Raw genomic sequence first — 12,976 nt, 5'->3', positions numbered from 1 at the left:
CCTCATGCTAAACTTAAAGTGACTTATAAGGTTCCACTTCTCCTCAAAAAGACAACTTTATTTTCCTTTCTCAATGACAAGCCTAATAGTATTATTGCATGTTGACTATGTGCAATAACTGCAAGCCAATGTTCATAGGCATTGTCAGTATTTGTCTTCATTATTTCTTGAATTCCTATTTCTTTATTTGCCAATACTTCCACTGTAAGCCAGTGTTTTCAGTCTACACAATAAATAGTAAAAATAAATTCTACATTCATAAATAATACAAAATAAAATAATAATAATGATTAAAAGGTTCTATGATTAAATGTATTCTATTGGTCAAAGGTATGTTAAATCCACCTGTTGCCCACTACTAGTATTTCTTACCATAAGGTGTGCTAATACTACAGAATCATATACATTTGAAAAAATATATTTATGATTTTTTAATATATGTATATATATCGGTATCGGTCTTGAAAAGCAGGAACGGGTCGCACTGATCTAGATCTGCTATTTTCACAATATGTATCTGTGGAACTGAATCAAACTAAATTAAGTGCCTCAACTCCTAATTCCTCAGGGTGGGGGGTCCCCAGTTAAAATATGATTATTTTGGGGGGTCGCTGCCTGAAAAGGTTGAGATCCACTGCATCAGGATATAATGTACACAGTCACACACGCATAGAAGATATGGAGATTGGAGATCAAAGAAAACGATAGGGGGGGGGGGACGTGTAATTGGGGACCCATAAAATGTCCCTGGGACCCATCTAAAAGACCACCCTTGCATCCCAGGACCCATTACATTGAAAACCTAGCAACATCACTGCCCTTGACCCTGATACACCTATGAAGCCACAGGGACAGGTCAGTAACACAACGTGCTAGAAGAGCTGATTTGGAAAGCTCTTGACCCCTACTATACCTGTCACTGAATAGGGGAAAACATAATTGCACCCTCTTACACCTCAGAAATCTAAAACCGGACCTATCAGCCCCTAAAACATATATTTAGCTTGCTAAGTCGTTGGTCACAAGTTTGCACATAAAAAACACATTAGAACTCTATTGCTTTCTCTCTCTCTGTCTCTCAATTCAATTCATTTCAAATAGATGTATTGGTATGAATGTAAACAGTTACAATATTGCCAAATAGAACTGACTGACTGACTGACTGACTGACTCTCTCTCTCTCTCTCTCTCTCTCTCTCTCTCTCTCTCTCTCTCTCTCTCTCTCTCTCTCTCTCTCTCTCTCTCTCTCTCTCTCTCTCTCTCTCTCTCTCTCTCTCTCTCTCTCTCTCTCTCTCTCTCTCTCTCTCTCTCTCTCTCTCTCTCTCTCTGTGTGTGTGTGTGTGTGTGTTTTATTGTGGGCGCAAGACGCGACTGTTCTCGCCAAATCTGGCCATAGCGGGAAGTTTGGTCCAATGCATTTCAATGGAAATGCACGCGGCCAACCCTTCTTTTCCACGTGCGTGAAACAGGATTTGTCTGTATGTATGAACAATGTGTCACCTCCAAAGTAGTTGGTCGTAGTTTCAAATCTATGTCAACAGATTTGTATGATGTGGCTCTGTATGTCTAGACATTTGTGCTGGTATTTGTTTTACCATTGTTATTGCATAGTGTAAATTTGATATTGTGACAGTCATACAGGAGAGAAAACATGAAAGAAAGAATGAGCACATAAAACTTACTGAGTGGGTGGTCTTCAGGTTCCTCCTTCTTAATAGACATGTCCCTGGCTGAGTCTGGAGAGTTCATCTTCAGCTGCAGTCTGGACTCCACACACTGGTCTGAAATGAAGGAGTTGAAAAGGGATTTTAATAATTGGAGACCTAGTGGTCTCAAGAATAACAATATTATATGAAGGAGGTAAAGGAAATTGACCTAAGCCCAACTGGGTGAAAAGATTATGGGATGTATATGAGTCGAGAACAAAAAACACGCTTAATCCAAGATTACACAAGGAAAATGCGTCAAAAGATGGACTCTTTTGATGCAAATAACAACAATAACAAAAGCCAGGTCGGCCTCGCATCAAAGCCCCGCCTCGCGCCGAAGCCCTGTGCCTAAAAACGAGCGCTCCTCTTTCAATTTCCCTGGAAAGCCAATTTTCCTGTGACAGCACTACGACTTCCTTGTTAATATTTATGTTTTTTATTTTATTTCCTTTTTTTTCTCCCCATTTAGTCATCATGCCAACTCCCAGTTTTCCCCACACATTATCCCTGTCCTTGTGTTTAAAGCTGACTAACCTCCACTGGTCTCCTCCCAATCATCACTGTCTTCAGTGACTTCAGTGTCAGAGTCAAGTTCAACTTCAGAGCAGTTTGAAGAGACGTCTTTATCATCGTCTTCCTCTTCATGTTTCACTGCTAGTAATGTCAACATTGACCCAACAGGCTCCTCTGGTCTTTGAAGTATCTCCTCCTGTTCCTCTTTAATGTGTGGAGGCTCTGGTTCCTCCTGGAGCAGACTGGGGCTCCTCTCCTGTTCAGGAGAAACCTCCTCTTTACACACAACCATGTGCAGGATGGCTAGGAGCAGAAAGAAAACATGATAGTGAATACTGGATTCCTACAATGTAAATACATTTTTTAATTTTCCATGTAAAAAATAAACTATCAACCAACTTAGATTGTCCAGAGAGTTACTAAATACGGGTTATTATTACAGGTGTTTCTGGAAACTGAAGTGCTGAAAGTAATCAGGTTTTAAAGTTTTAGTTTATCTAAATACATATTTTGAAAGGTAACCTGAATTGATATATTTAGTTACCTTACTCAAGTGAATAATGGTGTTAGAGAATAGCAAATAAAACATAATACTTTTGGGAGTAAATAAGGCTGTAGGCCAAGCCGTACAGAACAGGATTTGTCTGTATGTATGAACAGTATGTCACCTCCAAAGTAGTTGGTCTTAGTCTTGTTTAAAATATATGTAAACAGATGTTTATGAAGTGGCTCTGTATGTCTAGGCGTGTGTGCTGGTATTTTCTTTTAACCATTGTTATTGTATAGTCTAAATTTGATATTGTGATAGCCCTACAGGACAGAAAATATGGAGAAGAAAAAATATATGAAAGAAAGAATGAGCACATAAAACTTACTGAGTGGGTGGTCTTCAGGTTCCTCCTTCTTAATAGAAATGTCCCTGGCTGAGTCTGGAGAGTTCATCTTCACCTGCAGTCTGGACTCCACACACTGGTCTGAAATGAAGGAATTGAAAAAGGACTTTAATAACTGGAGACCTAGTGGTGTCAAGAATAACAACAATACAAACAAACAAATTGACCTAAACCCAACTGGGTGCAAAGATTATGGGATGTATTGGGGAAGAAAATACGCTTAATCCAAGATTACACAAGGAAAATGCGTCAAAAGATGGACTCTTTTAATACAAATGATGGTCTAAAGCATGGGTTTTCAACTGATTATGAACCAGGGACTACCACCCTGACTAAAAATCAACCTGGGGACCACTGTTGTGTTGGGAGGGGGGATATGGGCGTGGTGTGGGGGAAAAAGCTTGAAATTAAATAATGACTGTTAAGGCCTTAATTTAATTTGTTAATTCGAGGTGAATTAAATCAAGCCCTTAAAAGTCATTATTTAACTGAGATATGCTAGTGGTCCAGAGCTCAGAAAAGATTGAGAACCACTGATCCATTCCTTTCCCATGGTTGCCCCTATTCTGTTCTCTTAACCGTCCATATTAAACTCATGTTAACTGATTCATTGCAACATATGTATGAGCAAGCACATGCAATTGATATGGGCACATTTCCTACTAATGATGACTCAACCAGGTAAACCGGTTCACTGAGTCAAATGTTGAGCTGTGGGAAGAAATGAACAGGTGCTTAAAAAGACACCTAATTTTAAAATGCAATTTTCTTAACAAAGAACAAAATAAAGAATATGACAAATTAATGCAATATTTTGTAGATATTAAATGTAAACATGGCCCAATAACAGAACAAGATGAGAAGAAATTGGAAGAAATTAATAGCACTTTAATGGTGTTTAATAACAAATACATCAATGCAGTTAAAGTCCAGGCGGGTTTCGATACGGACGAACCAGCTAATATACAAAAGGTCATACAGAAATATAAAGAGAGACAGGATTTTAATTGTATTAATTCTTTGAGAAATAAAAATGGCTACATTGTGGAAAAAGATAATGAAATGATGGATTTAATTGTTGAGCATTTTGAAGAAATGTATTCTGATGTTGGTGGCTCTTTGGAAGCAGAGGCCTTTTTATCAGAGGTTAAAAAAATAGATGAAGTGCATTTTGCAACCCTACTTGGTGATATCACCAGGGAAGAAGTAAGAAAAGCTATTTCACTCTTAAACAGAGGGAAATCACCCGGTCCAGACGGGCATCCCTCTGAATTTTACCAAGTGTTTGCCAATGAACTATATGATATATTGGCCTCTGCTTTTAATGATGGACTAAATAAATGTATGCATCGGCTTTTACCAGGGTACCATCTCTCTGATTTTTAAAAAAGGTGATGAAAATGACTTACATAATTGGAGACAGATCACATTATCAAACATAGAATATAAGATACTCGCCAAAATAATAATGATAAGACTAAATTCAGTTTTAAATGAAATAATAGAAAAAGAACAAACATGTGCTATTAAAGGGCATATGATGTGGGACAACCTTAACAGGATCAGAGAGATGATAACTGAGAGCCACAGGCCAGGTTTTTTTATTGTTGGTTTTGACCAAAAAAGAGCTTTTGATTTTGTAGACCGAGAGTACTTATGGTGCGTTTTAGAAAAGTATGGGTTTCCACAGGATTTTATAAAAATAATAAAAGTGTTATATGCCAAGTCTCAGGTGGCGGTTAAGGCAAATGGAAGGACGTCTAAATTTATCAATATCCAGAAAGGGGTAAAACAGGGCTGCCCACTGAGTGCGGCACTCTATATTTTAGCCATCAGCCCTTTACTAAACAGAATAAGGAATGATAACAGAATAGAAGGTGTCCAAGTTGGTGGAACAGTGGCCAAGGTGTCCGCGTACGCGGACAACGTCACAGCCTTCATAAAGACCCAAAACGAACTTGATTTTGTTAGAGAACACTTTCGCCTCTATGAGCAAGCCGCGGGGGCTAAATTGAATGAGGCAAAAACGGAGGCTATATGGATAGGCGAGGAGAACGAAAAGCCAGACTTGCTCATGGAGGTGAAAGAGGAAATGAAAATCCTCGGAATCTTTTTTAGCAATATAGACTGTGTACAGAAAAACTGGGACAGGAAAGAAGCAGAGATTAAAGAAGAAATAGAGAAATGGAAAGTTAGGGACACAACCCATAAGTCAATAATAGGGATAGTGAAAACTTCTAATCTAAATTGTTATTTTTGGCTACAATTTACCCGCCACCTGAGAGATGTATAAAAATAATAAATAGGATGTGTGTACAGTTAATATGGGGCAACAACCATGAGGTAACAAAACGAGCCCTAATGTACAAAAGCACTTTAGAGGGAGGACTTGGTGCAATGGATGTTGTTGCTGTTAATTGCCCTTTGTAAGAATGTGGCTAGGGGACTTCTGTGTGGAGCAACCTGGGTGGGAGACCCCCAAAAGAGGGAGAAACATAGGGGCAGGGGCAGATCGTCACTGCCATACTACAAAGTGACATATGGAGATTTTACAACTAAACATAGCACTTAAACTTAAATATAAATTGGGGCACCCAATCAAACAAAATCATTTACAATTTAATAAGTGAGGCCTTATATGGAGGATTGGTTACTTTTAAAGATTGCTCACTGGAGCAAAGTAAACGGCCAGTAAAGTGTTTTAACAGCGACCTCGTTACAGGGACCACAGGATGTTATGTGGCTAACAGTACACAGGAGACTCCCTGTAAGAGCAGTAGTCAAGTGGAGTTGTTTTGTGAGAACCACAGAATGCCCTATGCCAGGTTGTACACACACAGAGACCATAGACCATCTACTAATAGACTGCAACAGGTCTAAACAGATATGGAGTAAAATGTTTGACATGGGGGTCAAGGTACCATGTCACAGAGATATTTTGTATGCCAATTTTACCTGTGCCAAAGACAATTATGATTTATTTTGGTTTGTGTATTTTTTTGTGTATTTGTGTCACTGTTTTTAAAATATGGAAGACCCGGTCCAAAATGGCAACAGACCATAATACAGTTATAAATGCAGACACTGTTTTTAGGCAGGTGAAAACAGACTTAAAAAGGAGGAGAGCTGTAAATTAAAAAAAAACGCAGCCAAATTTTTATTGGCCCGCGATCGCACTGGGCACTTGATGGGGTCTGTGAAATAGGCCTATGGTATGTTTTGTGGACCTTATCGGGTGACCAGTGTGATACCACTTAAAGCCTTATGTAATGTGTAGAGATGTGACTTCCATGTAATGCTTTGAAGGGTCGATGAAACGTATGTTTTTCTTTTTTGATATAGTCATGTAATGTTTATGAAATGAGATTGAAATAATCTTGTTATTACCTTGCCATGCACTTAAATAATATGTATTGTCAAGCCTCGACTCATGACTTATGTATTTAAAAATGTATTTTTTTTTATATAGTCATGGAATGTTTATGAAATGAGATTGAGATTACCATGTTATTACCTTGCCATGAATTTAAACAATATGTATTGCCATGCCTTGAATTATGTATTTAAAAAATGATAAAATACTTTAAAAACGTAAACCGGTATGGGTACAGTTTCCCTTGAAAATTCGAACTCCCATTTCTGTGGAAGTTCTTGACATCGGACTTCCAAGTAACTGACAACATTGATGTGTCATCATACATCATACTGTTTCTCAACTAGTGGTCGAAAAAATAAAATACAATACAAATCTTCACTTTCCTACATTACTAAATGCATGGTCAGGGACCACATGCAATACCTCACGGACCACCAGTGGTCCACGGACCACAAGTTGAAAACCCATGGTCTAAAGTGAATAAGGTGAAAGTAGCCCATCTGTTTTCAATGTTTCTGCAACCAAGCATCGTTATCTGTTCACCCCACCACCAATTATACCCCTACCCTTCCACCACTTATACTCTTGACCCTTATACACCTATGAAGCCACAGGGACAGGTCAGTAAACAGAGTTGTATGCTGTGGCTCTGTATGTCTAGACATTTGTGCTGGTATTATTTTTTACCATTGTTATTGTATAGCGTAAATTTGATATTGTGACAGCCTTACAGGGGAGAAAATATGAAAAAAAAAATAATGAGCACATGAAACTTACTGAGTGGGTGGTCTTCAGGTTCCTCCTGTTTAATAGAAATGTCCCTGGCTGAGTCTGGAGAGTTCATCTTCACCTGCAGTCTGGACTCCACACACTGGTCTGAAATGAAGCAATTGAATAACGACTTATCATAACTTCTGACTGTACTACATGCACTGTAGTAACAATCTTGTTAATAAAGTAATCAATCAATCAATACAACTCTTCATTATTTAGCTGTAACTTCACTTTCTTCGTTCTAAAATAATAACAGAGGAAAAGCAGTGGCGGACGCAGAATGTCTTCGTGGGGAGGCCTGGAAACGTCATGGTAGGCCCCCCAAGGAGGGGGGGCAGGTAGGCAGGTTGTGCAAACTGTCAGTCGCGCATGCCGCAAATGACGTGCGATTGAAATAGCTCAATAATCTCTTGAAATAACCTGAAATAATAATAGGCGGTCTACATATTTATTTATCTTTTTACACCGTTTAGCTTAAATATTACAATAGGCTTTGCGGTGAAAATGGTCATAGGTCATCGGCGTCACCCTACTTATATGACTTAAGTTACGAGATCAATCAACATAACAGGCAATAGTACAAATTATACAGGGCAATGCAAGACAAAAAACAAAGAAAACACAAACACAATAACAGGGAAACACAAAACGTTTTAACCCCTGATAATGTCATCGTAATCCAAATAGTAGTTATTTTTAAGTTGAGTTATTTTTAAATCAAGTTCAATAAAGCGTCCAAGCTGATCTCATTCTCAAGCGCTTTCTGTAGGCCTATTATTTCTATTTGTTTGAAAAGTCTCTCCACACAGTAGGATGTTAGAGGATGGTTAGTGGTTAGATCCAGGTAGGAAAAAGGCCGACTGTACAACTTTACTACAGGTTGTAAATTAAACAGTACACACCTATCCTGTACAACTTTACTACAGGTTGTAAATAAAACACTACATACCTATCCTGTACAACTTTACTACAGGTTGCAGCATTGCATCAAACAGTCCATGTCTCTGGTCCATCTCTCGCTGTTCCTCTGACCATGTTAATGATCTTTTGGAGGCCATCTCTCTTGATAACGTAGATCTCTCCCTGTGGTGCTCTGAGGAAACTGGTCTGAAATGAAGGAATTGAAAAGGGACTTTAACAACTGGAGACCTAGTGGTCTATTGCAGGACTGTGGGTGGTTCATGGTTCATGGTTCAAGGTTGTACTTTATTGTTACATCTTGTGTATAGCTCCAATCGGAACCTCTCCCTCCGCTGTATATAGCGGAGGGAGAGATTCTAAATGGGGCTAATCTTGTGTACAGGTACATAAGAGTAAATTTTGGTTTGGCTACCGTCAGACAATGCAACAGAATAATGATAGAAAAACGTAAAAAGATCTAAAGAAAAGAGAGTGCAAAAAGAGTCTTCACACCTAATGACAAAAGAAGCCAACAGTTGTCCAAGTGCCCAGGAGCCAGTTGCACCACCTCACTGTTCACTTTTATAGCGTCTCATACTTTCTGCGTTGAGCAGCTAAGCTATGACCGCTAAGCCCAATGAAAAAGGGGGTCGAGAGATGTTGGTGTTCTAAGCTAATCACTCAAATCAGTTGTCTTTTAGATATTTATTCACTAAATCACACATAATACATAAATCGAATACATAAGTTACATGGTCAGTTACAGATAGACCTGGCGCTGGTTCATTAAGTCAGCTTCAGGCTATGGTATAAACAGACGTTAGTTACATCACTTAGACAGACCGGTTAGGTTATTAAACCTGCAAGAAAACAAAACACAGAGAACAACAATATTAAATGACGTGAATCCTCATCCCATTATGAACACATCAGAGTTATGATCGTTACATAGTTAATTCTCACTTACTTTAGTCCATCCATTCTCTCGCCAAGTTGTTAGCTAAACTGTACTAGGTCCCACTCCCCTGGCACAGCAATCGAATCTAAGGTTTAGTACCCAGACAGCCTATTATATCAACTTCACACACTGACCCGCCTTCAGGCCAGTTTACCCACAAGGCTTTGCGCTTGGTCCTGTACTGTTCCTTGCCACACAAAGCCTTTGTCCCTTATCTTCAACCTTCCCCCGCTTGGTATGCAAGGGGCCCCTTTGAAGCAGATAGCTCAACAGGGGGTCTATGGCTTGCTAGACTCAACTTAAATGGGACATTGTCTTCTCCAACAGGACAGTTGAAACTAAGTACATTACTATATCATTAATAATAATCCACAATTATCTTTCATAATCATAGATTATTCCACACTCACACTAAGTTCAAACTTAGCCTAGTTATAGCCTGGTTATAGCTTAAATGGCTTTTAAAAAAGCCATTTAACCCATTTAGCCGGGAAAGTATCTGTCATTTTTAGATTTCTTTGGCTATTCAAAAATAGCAGATATACAAGCTCATAGCGCGGCACTGAGTGCCGAGATCTACAAGCTCATAGCACCGAGTGCCGCGGCACTCGGTGCCGCGCTATGAGCTTGTAGATCTGCTATTTTTGAATAGCCAAACTAATCTAAAAATGACACAGATACTTTCCCGAATTGAATGTGTTTAAGCTATAACTAGGCTAAGTTTGAACTTAGTGTGAGGTGGTGAAACTGGCCCCAGATGTCTCCACCCTAAGTGCCCACTCGTTTAGGTGCCCACATATGTCCCTAGTGCCCAGATGGTTTTGGTGCCCAGTTATCCCTATAGTGCCCAGATGGTTTTGGTGCCCAGTTATCCCTATAGTGCCCAGATGGTGTTGGTGCCCAGTTATCCCTAATGCCCAGATGTTCTTGGGTGCCCACCTGTCTGGTTACCAACACAACATTGATTTGTTCATTTTAAAATGATAATTGGAGTAAACCCAACATAATGAGTTGATCTTTACCTGCTGTGTTTCAGTGGTTGAGTTGCTAACAAACGTCCTCCTGCTGCTTAAAAAAACTACGTTTTTAAACGACAGATTTGTGTTTCTTAGCTTTTGTCAACAGTCACGTAAAACGCCACGTACTTTTAATGATAAGACTCCTCAGGTTTACTTCCTGTATTGTGCATGAAGGCGGCGCTAGGGAAGTAGGTGGTAGCGTTGCCAGATTTTGCGAGAGAAATAAGCAACCAGGTCTATGAAAACAAACCCAAAAGAAGCAACATGAGCTTTAAAGTTTGAACCTACCTACAGTACATACATTGGCTATTTGAAAATAGCCAAACAATTACAATTTCATACAATTATTTTTCATTCAGAGACAAATCAAGAGAAAATCAACTTTATTATTGACCTTTCTCTGTCCCAGCAACACACTCTCGCGGGATCTAGCACCAGTAAACATAGGACGTGCGCGAGATTTGCCGTCGCTCGAGGCTGATATTGTCTCATGTACAAGCTGCACTTGCACCTCATTGCTTATTATGGAGATTAGCCACCGTTATAAAACTGATTTGACTAGATGATACTGCTGGCTGCTGCTAGGAAATGGTTGTTTACTGTATATAACATAGTGACCTCCAGACGACTAGGTTTGGCAGTAGATTTCAAGCTGTGTGCCCCGAGACCCGAAAAATATCCGTAAAAGACTAATAGAAAGGGAACAAACTAAATGGGGCTGTTTGCCATAACAATCATGGCCCGGCTAGCTCAGTCGGTAGAGCATGAGACTCTTAATCTCAGGGTCGTGGGTTCGAGCCCCACGTTGGGCGCAACATTTATGTTTAAAAAGCCTGGATGAATAAATAAAGCGAAAAGTAAAAGACGAACGTGCTGTGTACGTATTTCTTAAGAACAATCTACTCTTAATTGGAATACAATATCATTATTATTGGGGGTATTTGTGGTCTTGTAAGCCAGTTTCTAAGATGTGATACATTACTGTATTCTCTTCAAGTGTACATACAATTCTTAGTCTTTAATTATTTCTTTATTTTATTTTTACACTTTCTTTGGAAATGTAAACGTATGTTTTCTCATGCCAATAAAGTGCCGCTGCAATATAAAACATTTGCACCTCTGTATTTATTGACCCATCATTATCAGCACAGTACGAAACTATTGAACAGCCCAGATAAAGTCTCTGCGTTGGCCGGGAATCGAACCCGGGTCAACTGCTTGGAAGGCAGCTATGCTCACCACTATACCACCAACGCTCACATGCAATCAACTTTTACAGTGAGAAAAAAACCAAACAATAATCAGAAATCAAATGTGCTCCATGACAAAGGCAAGGTAAAGAAAGTTGTTCTTGATTCAATAATATCCACTAATGTAGTTCTTCTGTTGCGGTAAAGAACAATTAGTAAGTTAAGAGCTAGGAGCAATTGTGTTCCATTTGAAATTAAGGGTCAAAGAGAAATTAAACGTTTATTTGTTCATCTTAACTTACCTGCTGTGTTTCAGTGGTTGATATCAAAGACGACACTGTTTTTGAAACATCATGTTTGTTTTACCAGCAGCAGTCAGTCAAATACACAGTTTAGGGACTATTTATTTTTAAAACACAACAGTGTGTTTCAGTGTTTCTCTCCTACATTAAGTTGAAGTTCACAACAATAAACACAACACTGCATTGTGGGTATGTTCCTCTTCTTCTGAGTTTTCTGGCAGACTAGACGCCAGGCTGACGTATTGCTGCCCCCCACTGTTGATCTTGGGTAGTGCCCATTGTGTATCTAGTAGATACTACATCCATCTACAAGGTAACCAGAGGAGTGGGCACATTCACTCACTCACTTCTTTCTTTCTTTCTTCCTTTGCAGACTGTGCACCTTTTTGGGGAGAAGACTGGCAGCACCTGAGGTGGATTTTGGGGTGGAAGACTGGGCACCTCTCTATTAACAAGCTGTACGACTGACCAAGCCAAAAGCCCATTGGTGTAGTTGGACCCTTGGACAGTCCTGAATTGTAACAGCTACATTACAATTACAAAGTCAGCGCAAATCAGGCAATGTAGCACAACCAAGGTTATATCACACTGGAGTACAAGTCTCATTATGGCATCCATATTATTATTACACTTATTATTATTTTTGAATAATCTTGTATTGACTTGAACGTCAGCATTGGCCCCATTGGTCAGTTTAAAAGTAACGGTAGAGGTTTCAAATCAGTTTTGTTGTTGGTTTTCCTATAAAGTTTCACTTTACACTAAATATCTTAGCTGAAAACAGCCGATCTGCAAGCTCACAATGTTGTGAGCTTGTAGATCGGCTATTTTCAGTTGTGTGCACCAGCACCCCAGACATTTTTTCCAAATGCTGCTTACGTTCCTATTTATCAATTGTATTGCAATGCATTCATTGTTAATTTCAGTTTACAATATTTACATATCCTTGCAATTGCTTAGATTTTCTTTTCCCTTTGTATGTACAGATAGAAATAAGCTAAGTAACAAAAAAAATCAAATTAACATGACAATAGTGACATCAACATAACATGCAATGTTATAAATGGCATGATGCTGCTGCTAGGAGCTGGTTGTTTACTGTATATAACAGTTAGTGACCACCAGACGACATTTACTACAAAATTATCCCTGTTTTCACCAGAATTAAAATAATAATAGTTGTTTTCAGTGGTTGCAGGGACGTTTAAATTGTTTCAAATATCCCTATTGTGGTAGAGCCGAGCTAAGCGACTAGAAGGAGCTGTTCAATATAATGTCACAGGCCCGGCTAGCTCAGTCGGTAGAGCATGAGACTGAGCATGAGAATAAATAAACAAAAAGC

The 12,976-nt window shown here is 39.1% G+C and overlaps 2 protein-coding genes across 2 annotated transcripts in view; both read left to right on the top strand.

Annotated features, from left to right (window-relative positions):
- LOC311057417 (uncharacterized protein) overlaps positions 1-12,976 on the top strand; it is a gene marked incomplete at its 3' end in the record, with an annotated part of 440,186 nt that overhangs the window by 223,443 nt on the left and 203,767 nt on the right. The window lies entirely within an intron of this gene.
- LOC311057874 (uncharacterized protein) overlaps positions 1-12,976 on the top strand; it is a 258,441-nt gene that overhangs the window by 208,850 nt on the left and 36,615 nt on the right. The gene's annotated exons all lie outside the window — the stretch shown is intronic.

The sequence above is a fragment of the Gymnoscopelus microlampas genome, assembly GCF_963454915.1.
Source record: "Gymnoscopelus microlampas genome assembly, chromosome: 12".
NCBI classification, from domain to species: Eukaryota; Metazoa; Chordata; class Actinopteri; order Myctophiformes; family Myctophidae; genus Gymnoscopelus; species Gymnoscopelus microlampas.
Note: the sequence above shows the minus strand (reverse complement) of the source record. Positions and strands in the feature narration are given on the sequence as shown.